This window comes from Cervus elaphus, chromosome 2 (assembly GCF_910594005.1).
Source record: "Cervus elaphus chromosome 2, mCerEla1.1, whole genome shotgun sequence".
Classification (NCBI taxonomy): Eukaryota; Metazoa; Chordata; class Mammalia; order Artiodactyla; family Cervidae; genus Cervus; species Cervus elaphus.
The window spans coordinates 47,572,294-47,588,380 of record NC_057816.1 but is presented as its reverse complement, the minus strand read 5'-3'; the positions used below and the strand labels follow the sequence as shown (position 1 = coordinate 47,588,380).

General features: G+C 50.5%; 1 protein-coding gene and 1 non-coding gene across 2 annotated transcripts in view; both read left to right on the top strand.

Annotated features, from left to right (window-relative positions):
• LOC122706538 (translation initiation factor IF-2-like) overlaps positions 1 to 15,326 on the top strand; it is an 84,562-nt gene extending 69,236 nt beyond the window's left edge. The window contains exon 6 of the mRNA XM_043921790.1: positions 15,256 to 15,326. The gene's annotated coding sequence lies outside the window, so the exon portion shown is untranslated. The remainder of the gene's footprint in view (positions 1 to 15,255) is intronic.
• TRNAC-GCA lies at positions 12,297 to 12,368 on the top strand. The gene has a single exon. It is a non-coding gene; the product is annotated as a tRNA-Cys (tRNA).
• Positions 15,327 to 16,087: the final 761 nt, after the last annotated feature.

The window sequence follows — 16,087 nt, the reverse complement described above, 5'->3', positions numbered from 1 at the left end:
TGCTGGGAGAAATATCAATAACCTCAGATATGCAGATGACCCTGCCCTTATGGCAGAAAGCGAAGAACTAAAGAGCCTCTTGATGAAAGTGAAAGAGGAGAGTGAAAAAGTTGGCTTAAAACTCAACATTCAGATAACTAAGATCATGGCATCTGGTCCCATCACTTCATGGCAAATAGATGGGGAAACAATGGAACCAGTGACAGACTTTATTTTTGTGGGCTCCAAAATCACTGCAGATGGTGACTGCAGCCATGAAATTAAAAGATTCTTGCTCCTTGGTAGAGAAACTATGATCAACCTAGACAGCATATTAAAAATCAGAGACATTACCTTGCAGACAAAGGTTGGTCCAGTCAAAGCTCTGGTTTTTCCAGTAGTCATGTATGGATGTGAGAGTTGGACTGCAAAAATGCTGAGCACTGAAGAATTGATGCTCTTGAACTGTGGTGTTGGAGAAGACTCTTGAGAGTCCCTTGGACTGCAAGGAGATCAAATCAGTCCATCCTAAAGAAAACGAGTCCTGGATATTCATTGGAGGGACTGATTCTGAAGCTGAAGCTCCAGTACTTTGGCCACTTGATGAAAAGAATGGACTCCTTGGAAAAGACCCTGATGCTGGGAAAGATTGAAGGTGGGAGGAGAAGGGGACGAGAGGATGAGATGGTTGAATGACATCACCGATTCAATGGACATGAGTTTGAGCACGCTCCTGGAGTTGGTGGTGGACGGGAAAGCTTGGCCTGCTGCAGTCTGTGGGGTTGCAAAGAGTTGGGCATGACTGAGCAACTGAACTGAACTGAAAACAAATATGGCTCTTTGTTGGAGGAGAATTCAAATAGCTTAGTGGTTACAGTGGGGTTCTGAAGCTGGACTGGGTGCATTTGAATCTGTCCCACCACTTCCTTGCTTCATGGTCCTGGGCAAGTTACATTGACTCTCAAGACCTCATTTCTCAGGACATCCCTGGCGGTCCAGTGGCTATGACTGAGCTCCCAATGCTCAGGTTCCCAATGATCCAGATTTGATCCCTGGTCCAGAAATTAGATCCTACACATCCCAACTAAGAGTTCACATGCTACAGCTAAGTTCACATGCCGCAACTAAGCATCCTGCATGCCACATCAAAGATCGAAGAACCCGTATGCCACAACTAAGACCCGGCACAGCCAAATTAAAAAAGAAACAAAAACATTCCTTGCCTGTAAGGTGAGAGCCTGGGACACTGAGAGCCGCTTTAGCACAGTGCCATGCAAGTCCCAAGTGAACAGCAATGGCTGATGTCATATATGATTGCTTGACATTTTAAAACAAAAGAGGAGAAATTTTAGTTCTGTGTTGGCTTTGCCTCCAGGAATGATTCTCCACTCCTCTCTGCCATGTTTGAGATGGAAAAGTTAGAGAAACATTGCCTTAAAAAAATAGACATCCAGGGCAGTGCATGTAATTGGCTGGTATGATTATCTTCAGAATTTTCCTGCAACCTTGTCTGAGTTTTCACCTGTCACAGAGTTGAGCTCTCATTACCAAAGTGATAAATTAGTGATGCTTACTTTCAGTACCTACTATCTAAAAGTACCTAATTGAATAGCAGATGAGGTTCAGGGAACCTGCAGGTCTGAATCAAGAATTGCCACTTAAGGATTGACAATACCTAGAAGAGCTTGTAACTTCATATGTGTTTCCTCCATTTCATTCTCCTAAGAGCGTGTTATTCATCAAGGTGCAAAAGGCTGTCAGGCTGTTTCTGTGACTTCTTCTGGGAATGAGATTGAAACATTTACCAGCCCTTCCTGGTCTCCATCCAGTGTTTTTTTTTTTTTTTTTTTTTTTTTTACTGCAAGTCATTTTCCATGGATTGAAGTGGCATTTTCCCTAATGGAACAAAATATGAAATATCAGAGCATGCTGCCCATAATAAGCTTGCATTGGTGTTTAGTCACTAAGTCGTGTCCAATATCATCCGTAAAACTTTGGTTTTAATTTGTGTGGTGTGTGCTGCTGTTAATTGTATTTCTCTCTGGGCATCTTAACAATTTCAAAAGTTACTGTTTTGGACACTCTTACAAGACTTTCACATTCCTTTGCTTCTGCTTAGTCGTCTCCTTTGCCCTTTGCGCGGTTGAGTTTGCTTTAGGTCAACTAGTTAAAACAAATTGCTGTGCTTGACATTGCCGATCACTATAAATTTAACTCTGACTTGTTTTCGAAGGAGGGCAGTGGGCCGTCGGGGCTCAGTGGTGAGACCATCAGCGGCTGGGCATCCGTCGCTTTGCCTGCCTCATGACCCCCCATCTTTCCCCTGCCCCTGTGTGGTGCCTGCATTCTGTACTTGCTTGGGCCACAGAACCTTGAGTCGTTGTATTGTTTCACACTCCATTACCAGTCTGCTGTAAGTCGTGTTGGCATTCCCTTCAGAAAGCTCTCAGTGCCCGGCTGCTTTTCACGACACCTGCCCCTAACGGGACCAAGCCACCAAGTCCCTCCTGAGTGATTCACTGGCATCTGCATCCCTTTCCTGGCCTCGGCCCTGGCCCCCCACAGCCAGCGGTCCAGCATTGCTCTTCTCAACATAGGCAGAGCCCCCGGGGACTCCAGTCTTGCCTTGGTCACTTTCTCGCCTCCTGGAGTCTCTGGTCCAGTGTCACTTTCTCAGGAAGCTTCTTTGATTGATTTCTCTAAATTTGCAGCCTCTGTTTCCCTCATTTTTATTTTCTCTAAAGCATGTAGCATCATCTGACACATAGTCTATTCATTTGTGGGTTGCCCATCCCCCATGTTCCTGTAACTACCCACCATGTCTCCTGATATAGATGCTCAAAAAATATTTGAATGCTAGGAATTTTTTTTTTTTTATATTGTAGTGGTTTTTGTCATACATTGACATAAATCGGCCATGGATTTACATGTATTCCCCATCCCAATCCTCCCTCCCACCTCCCTCTCTACCCGCTCCCTCTGGGTCTTCCCAGTGCACCAGGCCCGAGCACTTGTCTCATGCATCCCACCTGGGCTGGTGATCTGTTTCACCCTAGATAATATACATGTTTCGATGCTGTTCTCTTGAAACATCCCACCCTCGCCTTCTCCCACAGAGTCCAAAAGTCTGTTCTGTACATCTGTGTCTCTCTTTCTGTTTTGCGTATAGGGTTATTGTTACCATCTTTCTAAATTACATATATATGTGTTAGTATACTGTAATGGTCTTTATCTTTCAGGCTTACTTCACTCTGTATAATGGGCTCCAGTTTCATCCATCTCATTAGAACTGATTCAAATGAATTCTTTTTAACGGCTGAGTAATATTCCATGGTGTATATGTACCACAGCTTCCTTATCCATTCATCTGCTGATGGGCATCTAGGTTGCTTCCATGTCCTGGCTATTATAAACAGTGCTGCAATGAACATTGGGGTGCACGTGTCTCTTTCAGATCTGGTTTCCTTGGTGTGTATGCCCAGAAGTGGGATTGCTGGGTCATATGGCAGTTCTATTTCCAGTTTTTTAAGAAATCTCCACACTGTTTTCCATAACAGCTGTACTAGTTTGCATTCCTACCAACAGTGTAAGAGGGTTCCCTTTTCTCCACACCCTCTCCAGCATTTATTGCTTGGAGACTTTTGGATAGCAGCCATCCTGACTGGCGTGTAATGGTACCTCATTGTGGTTTTGATTTGCATTTCTCTGATAATGAGTGAGGCTGAGCATCTTTTCATGTGTTTGTTAGCCATCTGTATGTCTTCTTTGGAGAAATGTCTGTTTAGTTCTTTGGCCCATTTTTTGATTGGGTCATTTATTTTTCTGGAATTGAGGTGCAGGAGTTGCTTGTATATTTTTGAGATTAATCCATTGTCTCTTGCTTCGTTTTCTATTATTTTCTCCCAATCTGAAGGCTGTCTTTTCACCTTGCTTATAGTTTCCTTGTTTTGCAAAAGCTTTTAAGTTTCATTAGGTCCCATTTGTTTATTTTTGCTTTTGTTTCTAATATTCTGGGATGTGGGTCATAGACGATCCTGCTGTGATTTATGTCTGAGAGTGTTTTGCCTATGTTCTCCTCTAGGAGTTTTATAGTTTCTGGTCTTACATTTAGATCTTTTATCCATTTTGAGTTTATTTTTGTGTATGGTGTTAGAAAGTGTTCTAGTTTCATTCTTTTACAAGTGGTTGACCAGCTTTCCCAGCACCACTTGTTAAAGAGGTTGTCTTTTTTCCATTGTACATTCTTGCCTCCTTTGTCGAAGATAAGGTGTCCATAGGTTTGTGGATTCATCTCTGGGCTTTCTATTCTGTTCCATTGATCTCTATTTCTGTCTTTGTGCCAGTACCATACTGTCTTGATGACTGTGGCTTTGTAGTAGAGTCTGAAGTCAGGCAGGTTGATTCCTCCAGTTCCATTCTTCTTTCTCAAGATTACTTTGGCTATTCGAGGTTTTTTGTATTTCCATACAAATTGTGAAATTCTTTGGTCTAGTTCTGTGAAGAATACCGTTGGTAGCTTGATAGGGATTGCATTGAATGTATCAATTGCTTTGAGTAGTATAGCCATTTTGACAATATTGATTCTTCCAATCCATGAACATGGTATATTTCTCCATCTGTTTGTGTCCTCTTTGATTTCTTTCATCAGTGTTTTATAGTTTTCTATGTATAGGTCTTTTGTTTCTTTAGGAAGATATACTCCTAAGTATTTATTCTTTTTGTTGCAATGGTGAATGGTATTGTTTCCTTAATTTCTCTTTCTGTTTTCTCATTGTTCGTGTATAGGAATGCAAGGGATTTCTGTGTGTTAATTTTATATCCTGCAACTTTACTATATTCATTGATTAGCTCTAGTAATTTTCTGGTAGAGTCTTTAGGGTTTTCTATGTAGAGGATCATGTCATCTGCAAACAGAGAGTTTCACTTCTTCTTTTCCTTTCTTGATTCCTTTTATTTCTTTTTCTGCTCTGGTTGCTGTCACCAACACTTCCAAAACTATGTTGAATAGTAGTGGTGAGAGTGGGCACCCTTGTCTTGTTCCTGATTTTAGGGGAAATGCTTTCAAGTTTTCACCATTGAGGGTAATGCTTGCTGTGGGTTTTTCATATATAGCTTTTATTATGTTGAGGTATGTTCCTTCTATTCCTGCTTTTTGAAGAGTTTTAATCATAAATGGATGTTGGATTTTGTCAAAGGCTTTTTCTGCATCATTTGAGATAATCATATGGTTTTTATCTTTCAATTTGTTAATGTGGTGTATTACATTGATTGATTTGCGGATATTAAAGAATCCTTGCATTCCTGGGATAAAGCCCACTTGGTCATGATGTATGATCTTTTTAATATGTTGTTGGATTCTGTTTGCTAGAATTTTGTTAAGAATTTTTGCATCTATGTTCATCAGTGATATTGGCCTGTAGTTTTCTTTTTTTTGTGGCATCTTTGTCTGGTTTTGGAATTAGGGTGATGGTGGCCTCATAGAATGAGTTTGGAAGTTTACCTTCTTCTGCAATTTTCTGGAAGAGTTTGAGTAAGATAGGTGTTAGCTCTTCTCTAAATCTTTGGTAGAATTCAGCTGTCAAGCCATCTGGTCCTGGGCTTTTGTCTGCTGGAAGATTTCTGATTACAGTTTCGATTTCCGTGCTTGTGATGGGTCTGTTAAGATCTTCTACTTCTTCCTGGTTCAGTTTTGGAAAGTTATACTTTTCTAAGAACTTGTCCATTTCTTCCAAGTTGTCCATTTTATTGGCATAGAGCTGCTGGTAGTAGTCTCTTATGATCCTTTGTATTTCAGTGTTTTCTGTTGTGATCTCTCCATTTTCGTTTCTAATTTTGTTAATTTGGTTTTTCTCCCTTTGTTTCTTAATGAGTCTTGCTAATGGTTTGTCAATTTTGTTTATTTTTTCAAAAAACCAGCTTTTAGCTTTGTCGATTTTTGCTATGGTCTCTTTAGTTTCTTTTGCATTTATTTCTGCCCTGATTTTTAAGATTTCTTTCCTTCTGCTAACCCTGGGGTTCTTCATTTCTTCCTTCTCTAATTGCTTTAGGTGTAGAGTTAGGTTATCTATTTGACTTTTTTCTTGTTTCTTGAGGTAGGCCTGTAATGCTATGAACCTTCCCCTTAGCACTGCTTTTACAGTGTCCCATAGGTTTTGGGTTGTTGTGTTTTCATTTTCATTCATTTCTAGGAATTTTTATCCCTGTTTTAGAGACAGTCATTTAAGGTCTAAGAGATTAAAGGTTCCTTGCCCAGACCCTACAAGTGCCAGGATGGGAGTTAAAGCGCAGACATGAAGTTGCTCTGTACGCTCCTCTTTCTTGTTAAAAAGGGCAGTAGTAGATAAGATGCAGAGGAAACAGACTCTGTACAGAAAGCACTTGGCTGGAAGGCTCCTCATCCCGCTTATCGATATAACCCCAGCTCTTTACGTCTGTGTTATTCAGCAGCCCACCCAAGGTTCTTTTAGTGTTCCCGGATTTTTATTTAGGAGTAGCGGACCCGGCCACCACCCAATTACCTATTTTCTTCTTCCAGCCTCTTGAGAGAAGCATGCGCGTGGGTTGGCGTCTGTCAGCGTCTGTCTGTCTGCTCTTCCCGTGGGCCCTCGAGCTCCCAGCCCGAGGCCGTGGGCAGTGGGGCGCTGTAGCCTGGGGGGCTGTCTCTGTGCGCCAGCGTCTGCACCCCGGGAGGCACTGATGTCAGCCGCACGTGCAGGCGAGTGTCGGGACTCCTAGCCTGCTCAGTTCTCCCGGCGACCTGCTGGCCCCCTGGCAGAGGGGAGTGGGGTCATCACTGGCCCCTTGTGGCTACATCTGAGGACAGAAAGTGAAGCAGGCTCCCTGATGAGTCGCGTACGTTTCCCTGCACTCAGGGCGGCTCCCCTGGGCTCGTGGCCGGGAGCGCAGAGCAGGTCGGCCTTCTGATGCTGTACCGTTTCAATGACGCAGCCAGGAGAAGAGCTGGTGAGGTCCCGCGCCACCTGCACACACACCCTTCTTGGTGGTGGTGGGTTAGTCGCTCAGTTGTATCTGACCCTTGGCTCCTCTGTCCATGGGATTCTCCAGGCAAGAGTTACTGAAGTGGGCTGTCATTTCCTTCTCCAGGGGGCCTTCCTGACCCAGGGATCGACCTGGGGTCTCCTGCATTGCAGGCGGATTCTTTACCACGGAGCCGCCAGGGAAGCCCGCACCCTTCTGTGCTGTTTGTTTGTTTGCTTTCCTGATTTAGAAGTAGGAGAAGAGTGCAGCGTTTTCTTCACAAGCACCTCACGCTCACTGCCTTTTCTGGAGACGGGAGGTCTGGGGGCTTTGAACAAGTGGACAGCACAGAGGTGGGCGGCAGAGTGATCTCCCCGGGGCTGCCACCCGGGCCTGGTTTCTGTCCTCCCGTCGCCTGCGTTGGGAGGCTGTAGCCCACAGCTCACAGCCCCTCCACATGGTTACCGGGACACGCTGCTCTTAGCGGGAAAAGCCCCTCGAATGGCCGGGGACATCCCGGGGGCCTTTCCGGTGGCCTAACCCATGGTGAGTCCAAGCAGCAAGCAGTGTGTCTTTAAACCCGGGATAGCGGCCCAGCCGTGGTGGGCATGCAGGATACCTTCCAGGACTCAGGGTGAGTCGAGAACAGGCTTTACCTGCTGCCAAGTGGGGCAGGCCACGGATGGCCTGGCTCCTGCTCACCCTGCCCGCCCCGCACAGCCTCCCTTGGGAGCTGACAGGCAGGAGCCCGTGTGGACCCTTGACCCTGTGCCCCGTCACTCCACATGCTTCCAAGGGATGGCCTGGCCGCCTGGAGGCAGCTGTGGGACTGGAGCAGACAGAGTTGGGGCAGAAGCCCAGATGCACTCTGACCTGGCTCTTCTCTGAGCCGCAGTTCCCTTGTCTGCAAAGTGGGAAATAGGTTTGTGTATTTGTAGAGGGGTTTAGTAGGACCTCCCAGGTGGCTCAGTGGTAAAGAATCTCCCTGCAGTGCAGGAGATCCGGGTTCAGTCCCTGAGTAAGGAAAATCCCCTGGAGAAGGAAATGGCAACCCGCTCCAGTATTCTTGCCTGGAGAATCCCATGGACAGAGGAGCCTGGCGGGCTGCAGTCCACGGGGTCGCAAAGTCGGACACGACTTAGCAACTGAGCACACATACATGTAGAGGGATTTAGTGCAGTAGTGCAACAGGAAGTGAGTCTTCAGGATGTGATAGGTGACGTTCTTAATTGTGGGGTGACTGAGAGGCACTGTGGGGTCATGCAGAGAGGATGCATGGACTTGGAATTAAGTCCAAGTTCAAATCCTCAGTCCATTCATTCATTCAGTGTTTAACAAGTGATAATGCTTTTCGAGTTGTGGTCCTAGAGAAGACTCTTGAGAGTCCCTTGGACTTCAAGGAGATCAAACTGCTCAGTCCCTAAAGGAAATCAACCTTGAATATTGATTGGAAAGACTGATCCTGAAGCTGAAGCTCCACTACTTCAGCCACCTGATTCAAAGAGCCGACTTACTGGAAAAGACCCTGATGCTGGGAACCATTGCGGGCAGGAGGAGAAGGGGAAAATAGAGGTTGAGATGGTTGGATGACATCACCGACTTAATGGACATGAGTTTGGGCAAACTCTGGGGATGGTGAAGGACAGGAAAGCCTGGCGTGTGCTGCAGTCTATGGGGTCGCAAAGAGTCAGACATAACTTAGTGACTGAACACACACACACACATTATGGGATTTACACTGGAATTGAGACCATGTTGGTTAGTCTTTGATGTGGGCAAATCATCATACTTTCTGAATCTCAGTTTCTTCATAAAAAGTGGGAGTGAGGATACCAACCCTGTGTTGAGAATGAGATGAGCATTTCCAAGTGGGAGCTAGCTGCTTCGTTATTTTCTGCTATAGCTTCTTCTCCTTTACTGAGCCATTTTCTGCTGTAACTGTGTGGTCAGTGCGTAAGATGACTGCTTGTATTAAACTCTTCCACCTTTGATGTTCAATCCGGAGATGCTTGTCTGAGCCCCTGTTATGTGGGAGGCATCCTGCCAGCCTGCGGGGGGGGGGGGTGCCTGGTCCTGTGGCAACATCGGGGGCCCGGCTGCTGAGTGGTGGCCCCTGGTCAGCGCCGCAGTAGGCATAAGCTGAGGGCTGTGCTGGTGCCGAGGAGGGAGCGCTGAAGGCTGGGTGTGGGGCATGACCACAGATGAGCGCACAGAGAGGGTGCCAGTGCATGGGGAAGGGCGTGAGAATTACACAGGGGGAGGGCGCGTGACAGAGCTCTGGCGTGCGTGTGAACACGGACGTGGGGTGTGAGTGTGTGGGGTGCACGCTCAGATGTGTTGGTAGCTGTGGGTCTCATGAGGTGTGAGGAGGCTGAAGAGACCCACTGGGGCTGGGCTGTGAGGGGTCTGAAGTCCTCGCCATTGTGAGTTAAGGTCGCGATGTGGGAGCTTCTCAGGAGGCTGAGCCTGGTGCTTATGTGCATGGGGAAGGCATGTTCATGAATATACATAAAGATTTTAATAAGCATGTGTATGCACACATGTATACACACACACACACACATATATATAGAAAAGGCTATGGTTTTTCTGGTAGTCATGTACCGATGTGAAAATTGGACTGTAAAGGAGGTTGAAGCCAAAGAATTGATGCTTTTGACTCTTGAGAGTCCCTTGGACAACAAGATCAAACCAGTCAATCATAAAGGAAATCAACCCTGAATATTCATTGGAAGGACTGATCCTGAAGCTCCAATACTTTGGCCACCTGATTCAAAGAGCTGACTCATTGGAAAATACCCTGATGCTGGGAAAGACTGAGGGCAGGAGGAGAAGGGGGTGAGATGGTTGGATGGCATTGCCAACTCAATGGACATGAGTTTGAGCAAACTCTGGGAGATGGTGAAGGACAGGGAAGCCTACTGTGCTGCAGTCCATGGAGTTGCAGAGTCAGACACAGCTTAAACACAACTTCAGTCTTAGTGACCGAACAAAAATATAGCAAAAAGACTGGAAATCTTAGCAAAAGCCCATAAAATGAGTCAAAACTAAAGGATATGTTTCCTCCTCTTCTCTACCCACCTCCCTTCTAACCATGCACTGGGGACCAGTTGGAATGTTCCAGTGCTGACCGGTTGCTATGGGCCTGTTGCGGGGGAGGGTCATTGGTGGAACTGCAGTGTTTGTGAAGTCTTCCATTTCCTTGGTAGGGGAGCTCAAGACAGTGGGGTGGCCAGGGGGCAGTCACAGTTGGGCTGTAAAGCTAGAACTCAGCTAGTGGCCTTGATCCGGCCTGGGCTGCTTGCTGGGAAAGAGCCAGACTGCGCCTCGTGAGCTTCATCTTCGACTTTCCAACGGAGGCTGGTGAGCAGTGATGTGGCCGCAATGGGGTAATGGGGTAATGGGCTGGGAAGGTCCATGGGGAAGGATGGTGAGGAGTCAGGCTTCAGGGTCAGACTGCTGTGGGTTTGACCTAGGACTCTGCCACTCCCTCATTTTGGTCTCCTTGTTTGTAAAACTGGAGCAATCATTTTAGCCAGGGCTCCTTCATTAGAAGCCACAGTGACCCACTGGAAATAACTCCAGTTCAAAGAGATTCAGAGATATCCCAAGATTCAGAAGCATGTGTACACAGGTCTGCTCAGGAGCCTGTACTGAGCAGGCCCTTGCAGGCTGTGCTGGAGAGACAGGGGCAGACTGCTCCCCAGCTCTCAGGAGCCCCTGAACCCCAGCTTCTGTCCGCAGCGCGGCCTTCTCTGCCGTCTGCTGCACGTGGCCTCAGGTTGCTTCCCCGGTGCCTGCCTCTGCAGGATTTTCCAGCTTCAGTGTCCATTCAGGTTTCCTGGTTTAGATTTCTGAAATAGAGGTGGATTGGCCCGATTTCCTTTCCAGGCAAAGCCACACATTTCAAAGGTCCTGGCAGGCCTGGAGGACCCATCCCTGGGCTGGCTGGCCACGCGGTCCAGGCGGCTGCGGCCAGAGTGGGTGAGCCGGTCCTCAGCCTGCCAGAGGGGGGCCGTGGGCACAGAGGACACAGGGGGGTCAGCCACGTGGGCTGGTGTTTCCCTGCTCGGCTTGACTTCTCCGTCTCCATCAGGGTTATTCCTGCCTCCTCTTCCCTCGAGCCTGCCTCCCAGCTCCCTAGGTTTGCCCGGAAGCCCTCCGCTCTTTCACGGAGAAGGGGAAAGCCTCTCATCCCTGCCAGGCCGCTCAGACCTGCCCCTCCTGAACTTCTTTGTCTTGCCTCCCGCTGGATTCCAACTCCTGCCTTTGCTTCTCTCAGAGGCAGAGCTGTCCTTTTGTGCTCCCAGCTTTCTCTTGAAGATTTCCCCCCTCTTTTCTTCAGCCTTGAGGTTTTCTCCCTTCTGTGGGAACCCTCATACGTACTTGCATTTCTCTCTGGGCCCCCCAGGGGCTTCCAGCGGAGCCTCAGACCAGCTGTCTGTCCAAGGACCAGGCAGAGTGCTGGGGTGTGAGTCTCTGGTCATGAGTCATCACAGGACTGAGACGTTTGTGATCAGGACTGAGACGTTTGTGAGACGTTTGTGAGACGTTTGTTGATCAGCTGTGCACTGCAAGCACTTTAGTTCCGCTGACATTTTTTCACGGCGGAACTTTCTCAATGAAGGAGGCAGTGTGCCATTTACAGTCTGGCACAGCTTCTGTCTGCTCAGGGACAGTGTGTGGCCTCTCCTGTGATAACCCCAGCTTGGGCGCTCCCCTCCCGCCCCAAAATGAAGCTCCTCACGGCAGCTGCCCGGTCACCAGGCCCGCAGGCTCCTGCTTCACCTTCCCTTTGTGCCGGTGGCATTTGAAGCATGCTCTTCTCGACTCTTGGTCCCCAGGGCTCCACAGTCTTTTCTCTTCTTCACGCGCCGCTTCTCCATAGGCTCCCCCGCCCCCCAAACCCCCTGCTCCCACAGACACACACACACACATGCTCCCTGTGCTAACTGTCGGATGCCTGGGCTGGGCCCTCTTCTGCATCTGCCTTGTCCTTGCTGAGCTCACGTCCTCAATCGCCGGTGACTTCCAGTGCAGGCCTTCAGCCCAGACCAAGCTCTGGACTCATGTCCTCCCCACTTGCTGAGTGTCTTCATGCTGATGTCTGACAGGCCTCCTCACGTGTGGGTAGGCGCACGCAGAGCACTGATGGCCTTTCTCAAATCCAGCCCCACTTCCTGTGACTCCCCTTTACCTCACGAGCGTGATCGCCGTCCACCCAGATGCTCAAGCTCCAAACCCGAGGTCTTCCCCATGACTTTCTTTCCCTCTCGTGCCATGTCTAATCTGTCATTAGGTCTTGTTCGTTGTACCCCCTGAATTAAAGCCCACTGGCTTCCCTGCTGGCTCAGATGGTAAAGAACCTGCCTGCAATGCAGGAGACCCAGGTTCGATCCCTGGGTTGGGAAGATCCCCTGGAGACGGGAATGGCAACCCACTCCAGTATTTTTGCCTGGAGAATTCCATGGACAGAGGAGCCTGGTGGGCTACAGTCCATGGGGTTGCAAAGAGCTGGACACTTCTGAAATGGCAACCCACTCCAGTATTTTTGCCTGGAGAATTCCATGGACAGAGGAGCCTGGTGGGCTACAGTCCATGGGGTTGCAAAGAGCTGGACACTTCTGAGCAACTTTCACTTTTACCCTCGTGTTTATCACCACCGGTCGTCCCCACCAGGTCTGAGCCACCCTTGTCCCTCCCTGGCCAGCTCTGAGCACCTTCCTTCCCATCCCCCGTACCCAGGTCTCCACGGACCGGCCTGGAGAGCTTTTTAGAGCTTGCGCCTCCCCGTGTGCAGCCCTTACGCTGCTCTGAGCAGCCTGACCCCTAGCCGTGGTCCAGCAGCCCCTGGGTGGCCTGGCCTCGGTGCCAGCTCCACGTCCCCTCCCGCCACTCTCGGGCTCTGTCCACTCCCTCTGTCTGCTGCCCTTCTCCAGGCTTCGCCCTCTCTTCTCCCTGGCTGTCAGCTCAGAGGCATTTCCCTCTGCCCACCACCCCCTCATTGGCCGAAGACGCGCTTGGGGCCGTGTTTCAGGCCCACAGCACAGGTGGCTGAGAGCAGGGAGGCCACCACTGAGCCTGTGTTTGTCCTCTAAGTCCTGGCCAGACCTGCACTGTCCCCAGGAATGAGGCTTTTTTAAGCCTCTGGGAACTTCTGACACTGAGGCTTTGTGAAGCCCCAGACTCTTCAACCAGCAAGTGATCCATCCTGAGTTTAAACCCAGGTTGGCCTGCCAGTTCTCTGAAAGATTTGAAAAGGAGGGTTTGTAAAAGGAGGGTTTGTAAAGCCAGGGGCTCCTACACCTGTCAGGTCCTAAAAAGTAGTGGCCTGTTGGTGGTAGAGGGCTCCTAGTCTCTTACCATTCCTCTCATCCCAGACAGACCCCAGTATCTTTTTTGTATTATCCACAGTCAGGCAGAGTTTCTCGAAGGGCAAGAGGGCTGATGTTACTGCAGCGGGATGACATGATGCCAGCCAATAGCAAATAGTAAATGTTCCGGGCAGCCCCATTTAGGCAGACATATGATTTCCATCAGGCTTTGGAAAATAGCCATTATTCCTTTCTTAAAAGAAAGGCATCCTTTCCCAGCTGGGAACTCACATTCCATGTCCTGCCACTTCACACGTTCCTTTAGGTGTAGATGTCATCTTCCTCACCAGCATGGGGACAGGCCCCCGGCTGCCCTGGGCGAAAACTGAGAGCACAGTACTGTGGTGCAAAAGTCTCTGTTGGAGGAATACGGGCGCCCGCTGCTCCTCTGCCTCTGGAAGGGCCCGGCTCATACCAGGGCCCGGCAGGTGACGATGCCGCTGCTGGGCGACTTCAGTCGTGTCCGGCTCTGTGTGACCCCGTAGATGGCAGCCCGCCAGGCTCCTCTGTCCCTGGGATTCTCCAGGCAAGAACACTGGAGTGGGGTGCCATTTCCTTCTCCATGTGTTAAGATGGGCATTGTTCACCCTCTGCTCCTTCACTGTGCTCAGAAAACGCTCGCCTGGCTTGTGGAGGTTGGACGGCTGGGCTGCGGGCGTGCTGGGCCTCCGCCTGTCTGGTCGTGTGCACGTGGTGACGCAGGAAAGCTGGGCCCTGGGGGATCCTCCAGAGCAGTGACAGCGGCCTGTCTGGTCCCTCACCCCTCCTCGCCCCCATCCCCCCACCCCCACCACCCGGCCCCAGAGGCAGCGGCCAGGCAGCGCTCCAGCCGGAGGCTGCCTCCAGACCTGAGGTGTCAGTGACCTCTGGGGATGGCCGCTGGCTCCGGAGTGCTCAGTCGTGTCCGACTCTGCAGCCCACCAGGCTTCTCAGTCCATGGGATTCCCCAGGCAAGAATACTGGAGTGGGTTGCCCTGCCCTCCTCCGGGGAATCGTCCCCACCCAGGGATCGAACCTGCGTCTCCTGCACTGCGGGTGGGTTCTTTACCCCTGAGCCACCAGGGAAGCCCCTTGTCACATTGTTTCCTTGATCCTGTGCTGTGCCCAAGGCCAGGGCCTAAACTCCTTCTCAACTTAAGTCGGCCGCGGCCTGTTTCTGTTGCTTTAAACTCGGTATGGGACTTTCACGGAGTTACCCCCCAGGTTTCCTTCCTTCCCCGGCCCCCCGGCAGCACCGCTGCAGCCCTGGAGCGCCTCCCTGGGGCACATATTTACAGACATGGGATGAGTGGGCGGCAGGGCCCTGGGTTCAGCCAGTCCCCCGTTATCGTCTGCCTGCGCCAGCTCTCCACTCTACCTGCAGCCCAGGGTGCACCCCCAGAGCACAGACCGCGGGTGCCACGCCTTCCTCAGCCCCGCGAGCAGAGCCTGGCATGCAGGAGGTGTGGGTGGGTGGGCGAGGGAAGCCACCGAGAGGCAGAGGCGGCGGAGCCCGGGCTCTCTGCAGCCCCACTGAGGCGGCCCGGCCTGTGATCAGGCCCCAGGTCGGGGGAGCTGTGGGCGGTCCGGCGCTGGGCCTGGCTGGGGAGATGGTGGGTTTAGAATGAGGTGAGTACGCGGAGCCTTGGGCGGGAGAAGGGTGCCCCAGCCGCTGAGTGGAGGCTGCAGTGGGCGCTCTCTTCATACCATGAAAGCACTGGTGTCCATGTGTGCCCAGGCCTGGTCGGCCACCGTGGGGCTGAGAAGCCCTGTCTCAGTGCCTAGTGTCCCCGCTGCCCACCGCCCGGAGGCATGGCTAGGCCTCTTCTGTCCTTCCCCCCTGGGCCTCGACTCGCAGAGCCTCCTCCTGGTTTAGCGTTTGCCTTTCACTCTGGGTTCATTTTCCCTTTCCCTCCGTTGGTTCTTGACCGTGGTTCTCTCGCAGGAGATCCGGCGCCTTGACCCGAGGGGCGTGGCCCTCCCATCGGAACCGGCTCCAGACGCGCCCTCCTAGCAGCCCGGGAAGATGCGGCAGCTCAAGGGGAAGCCCAAGAAGGAGACGTCCCGGGACAAGAAGGAGCGGAAGCAGGCCATGCAGGAGGCGCGGCGGCAGATCACCACGGTGGTGCTGCCCACGCTGGCCGTGGTGGTGCTGCTCATCGTGGTCTTCGTGTACGTGGCCACGCGCCCCGCCAGCGCCGAGTGAGGGCGCAGATGGGTGGCTTCCGTGCGCAGGGTTTCCTGAGCTCTGAGCAGGGCCCCCTGTCTTCTCTGGTCTGTGACTTGATTAAAGTTTCTCCACTTTTCTCGGGAAGGGAATAGGGAACGTTTTATCAGTGAATGTGCCATACACCTTATGGTCCACTTCATGTGCCTTTCAGACTTCAAAGCTGCGCGTGCGCGTGTGTATGTGTGTGTGTGTCTGTGTTTCTCTCCAATCGATATGTCGACAGCTTCACCTGATGAGAGGAGGAATTTCTGGGTCACGGATCAGTTGGGATCAGTGCTTCTTAGCCCATCCTTGTTGCTTTGAACATGACTCTTTCCTACACGTGTTCACGATTTCCGAAGGGACTGTAATTCTTCTCTGTGCTTCATGTGATTTGAAATATATGTCGACTCAAAAGTGAAATATTTATTTTTTGAATAAAGGAGATAATAGCCTTAAACTGGACATTTGTCTTATTTTGCCAGGAGGTGGTCTTTGCTCTCCGGGGACCACAAGAAGGTGGTATCTGTCTGTGGGGGTCGTCCCCTGGGTGGGCAGTGTCCCTCTG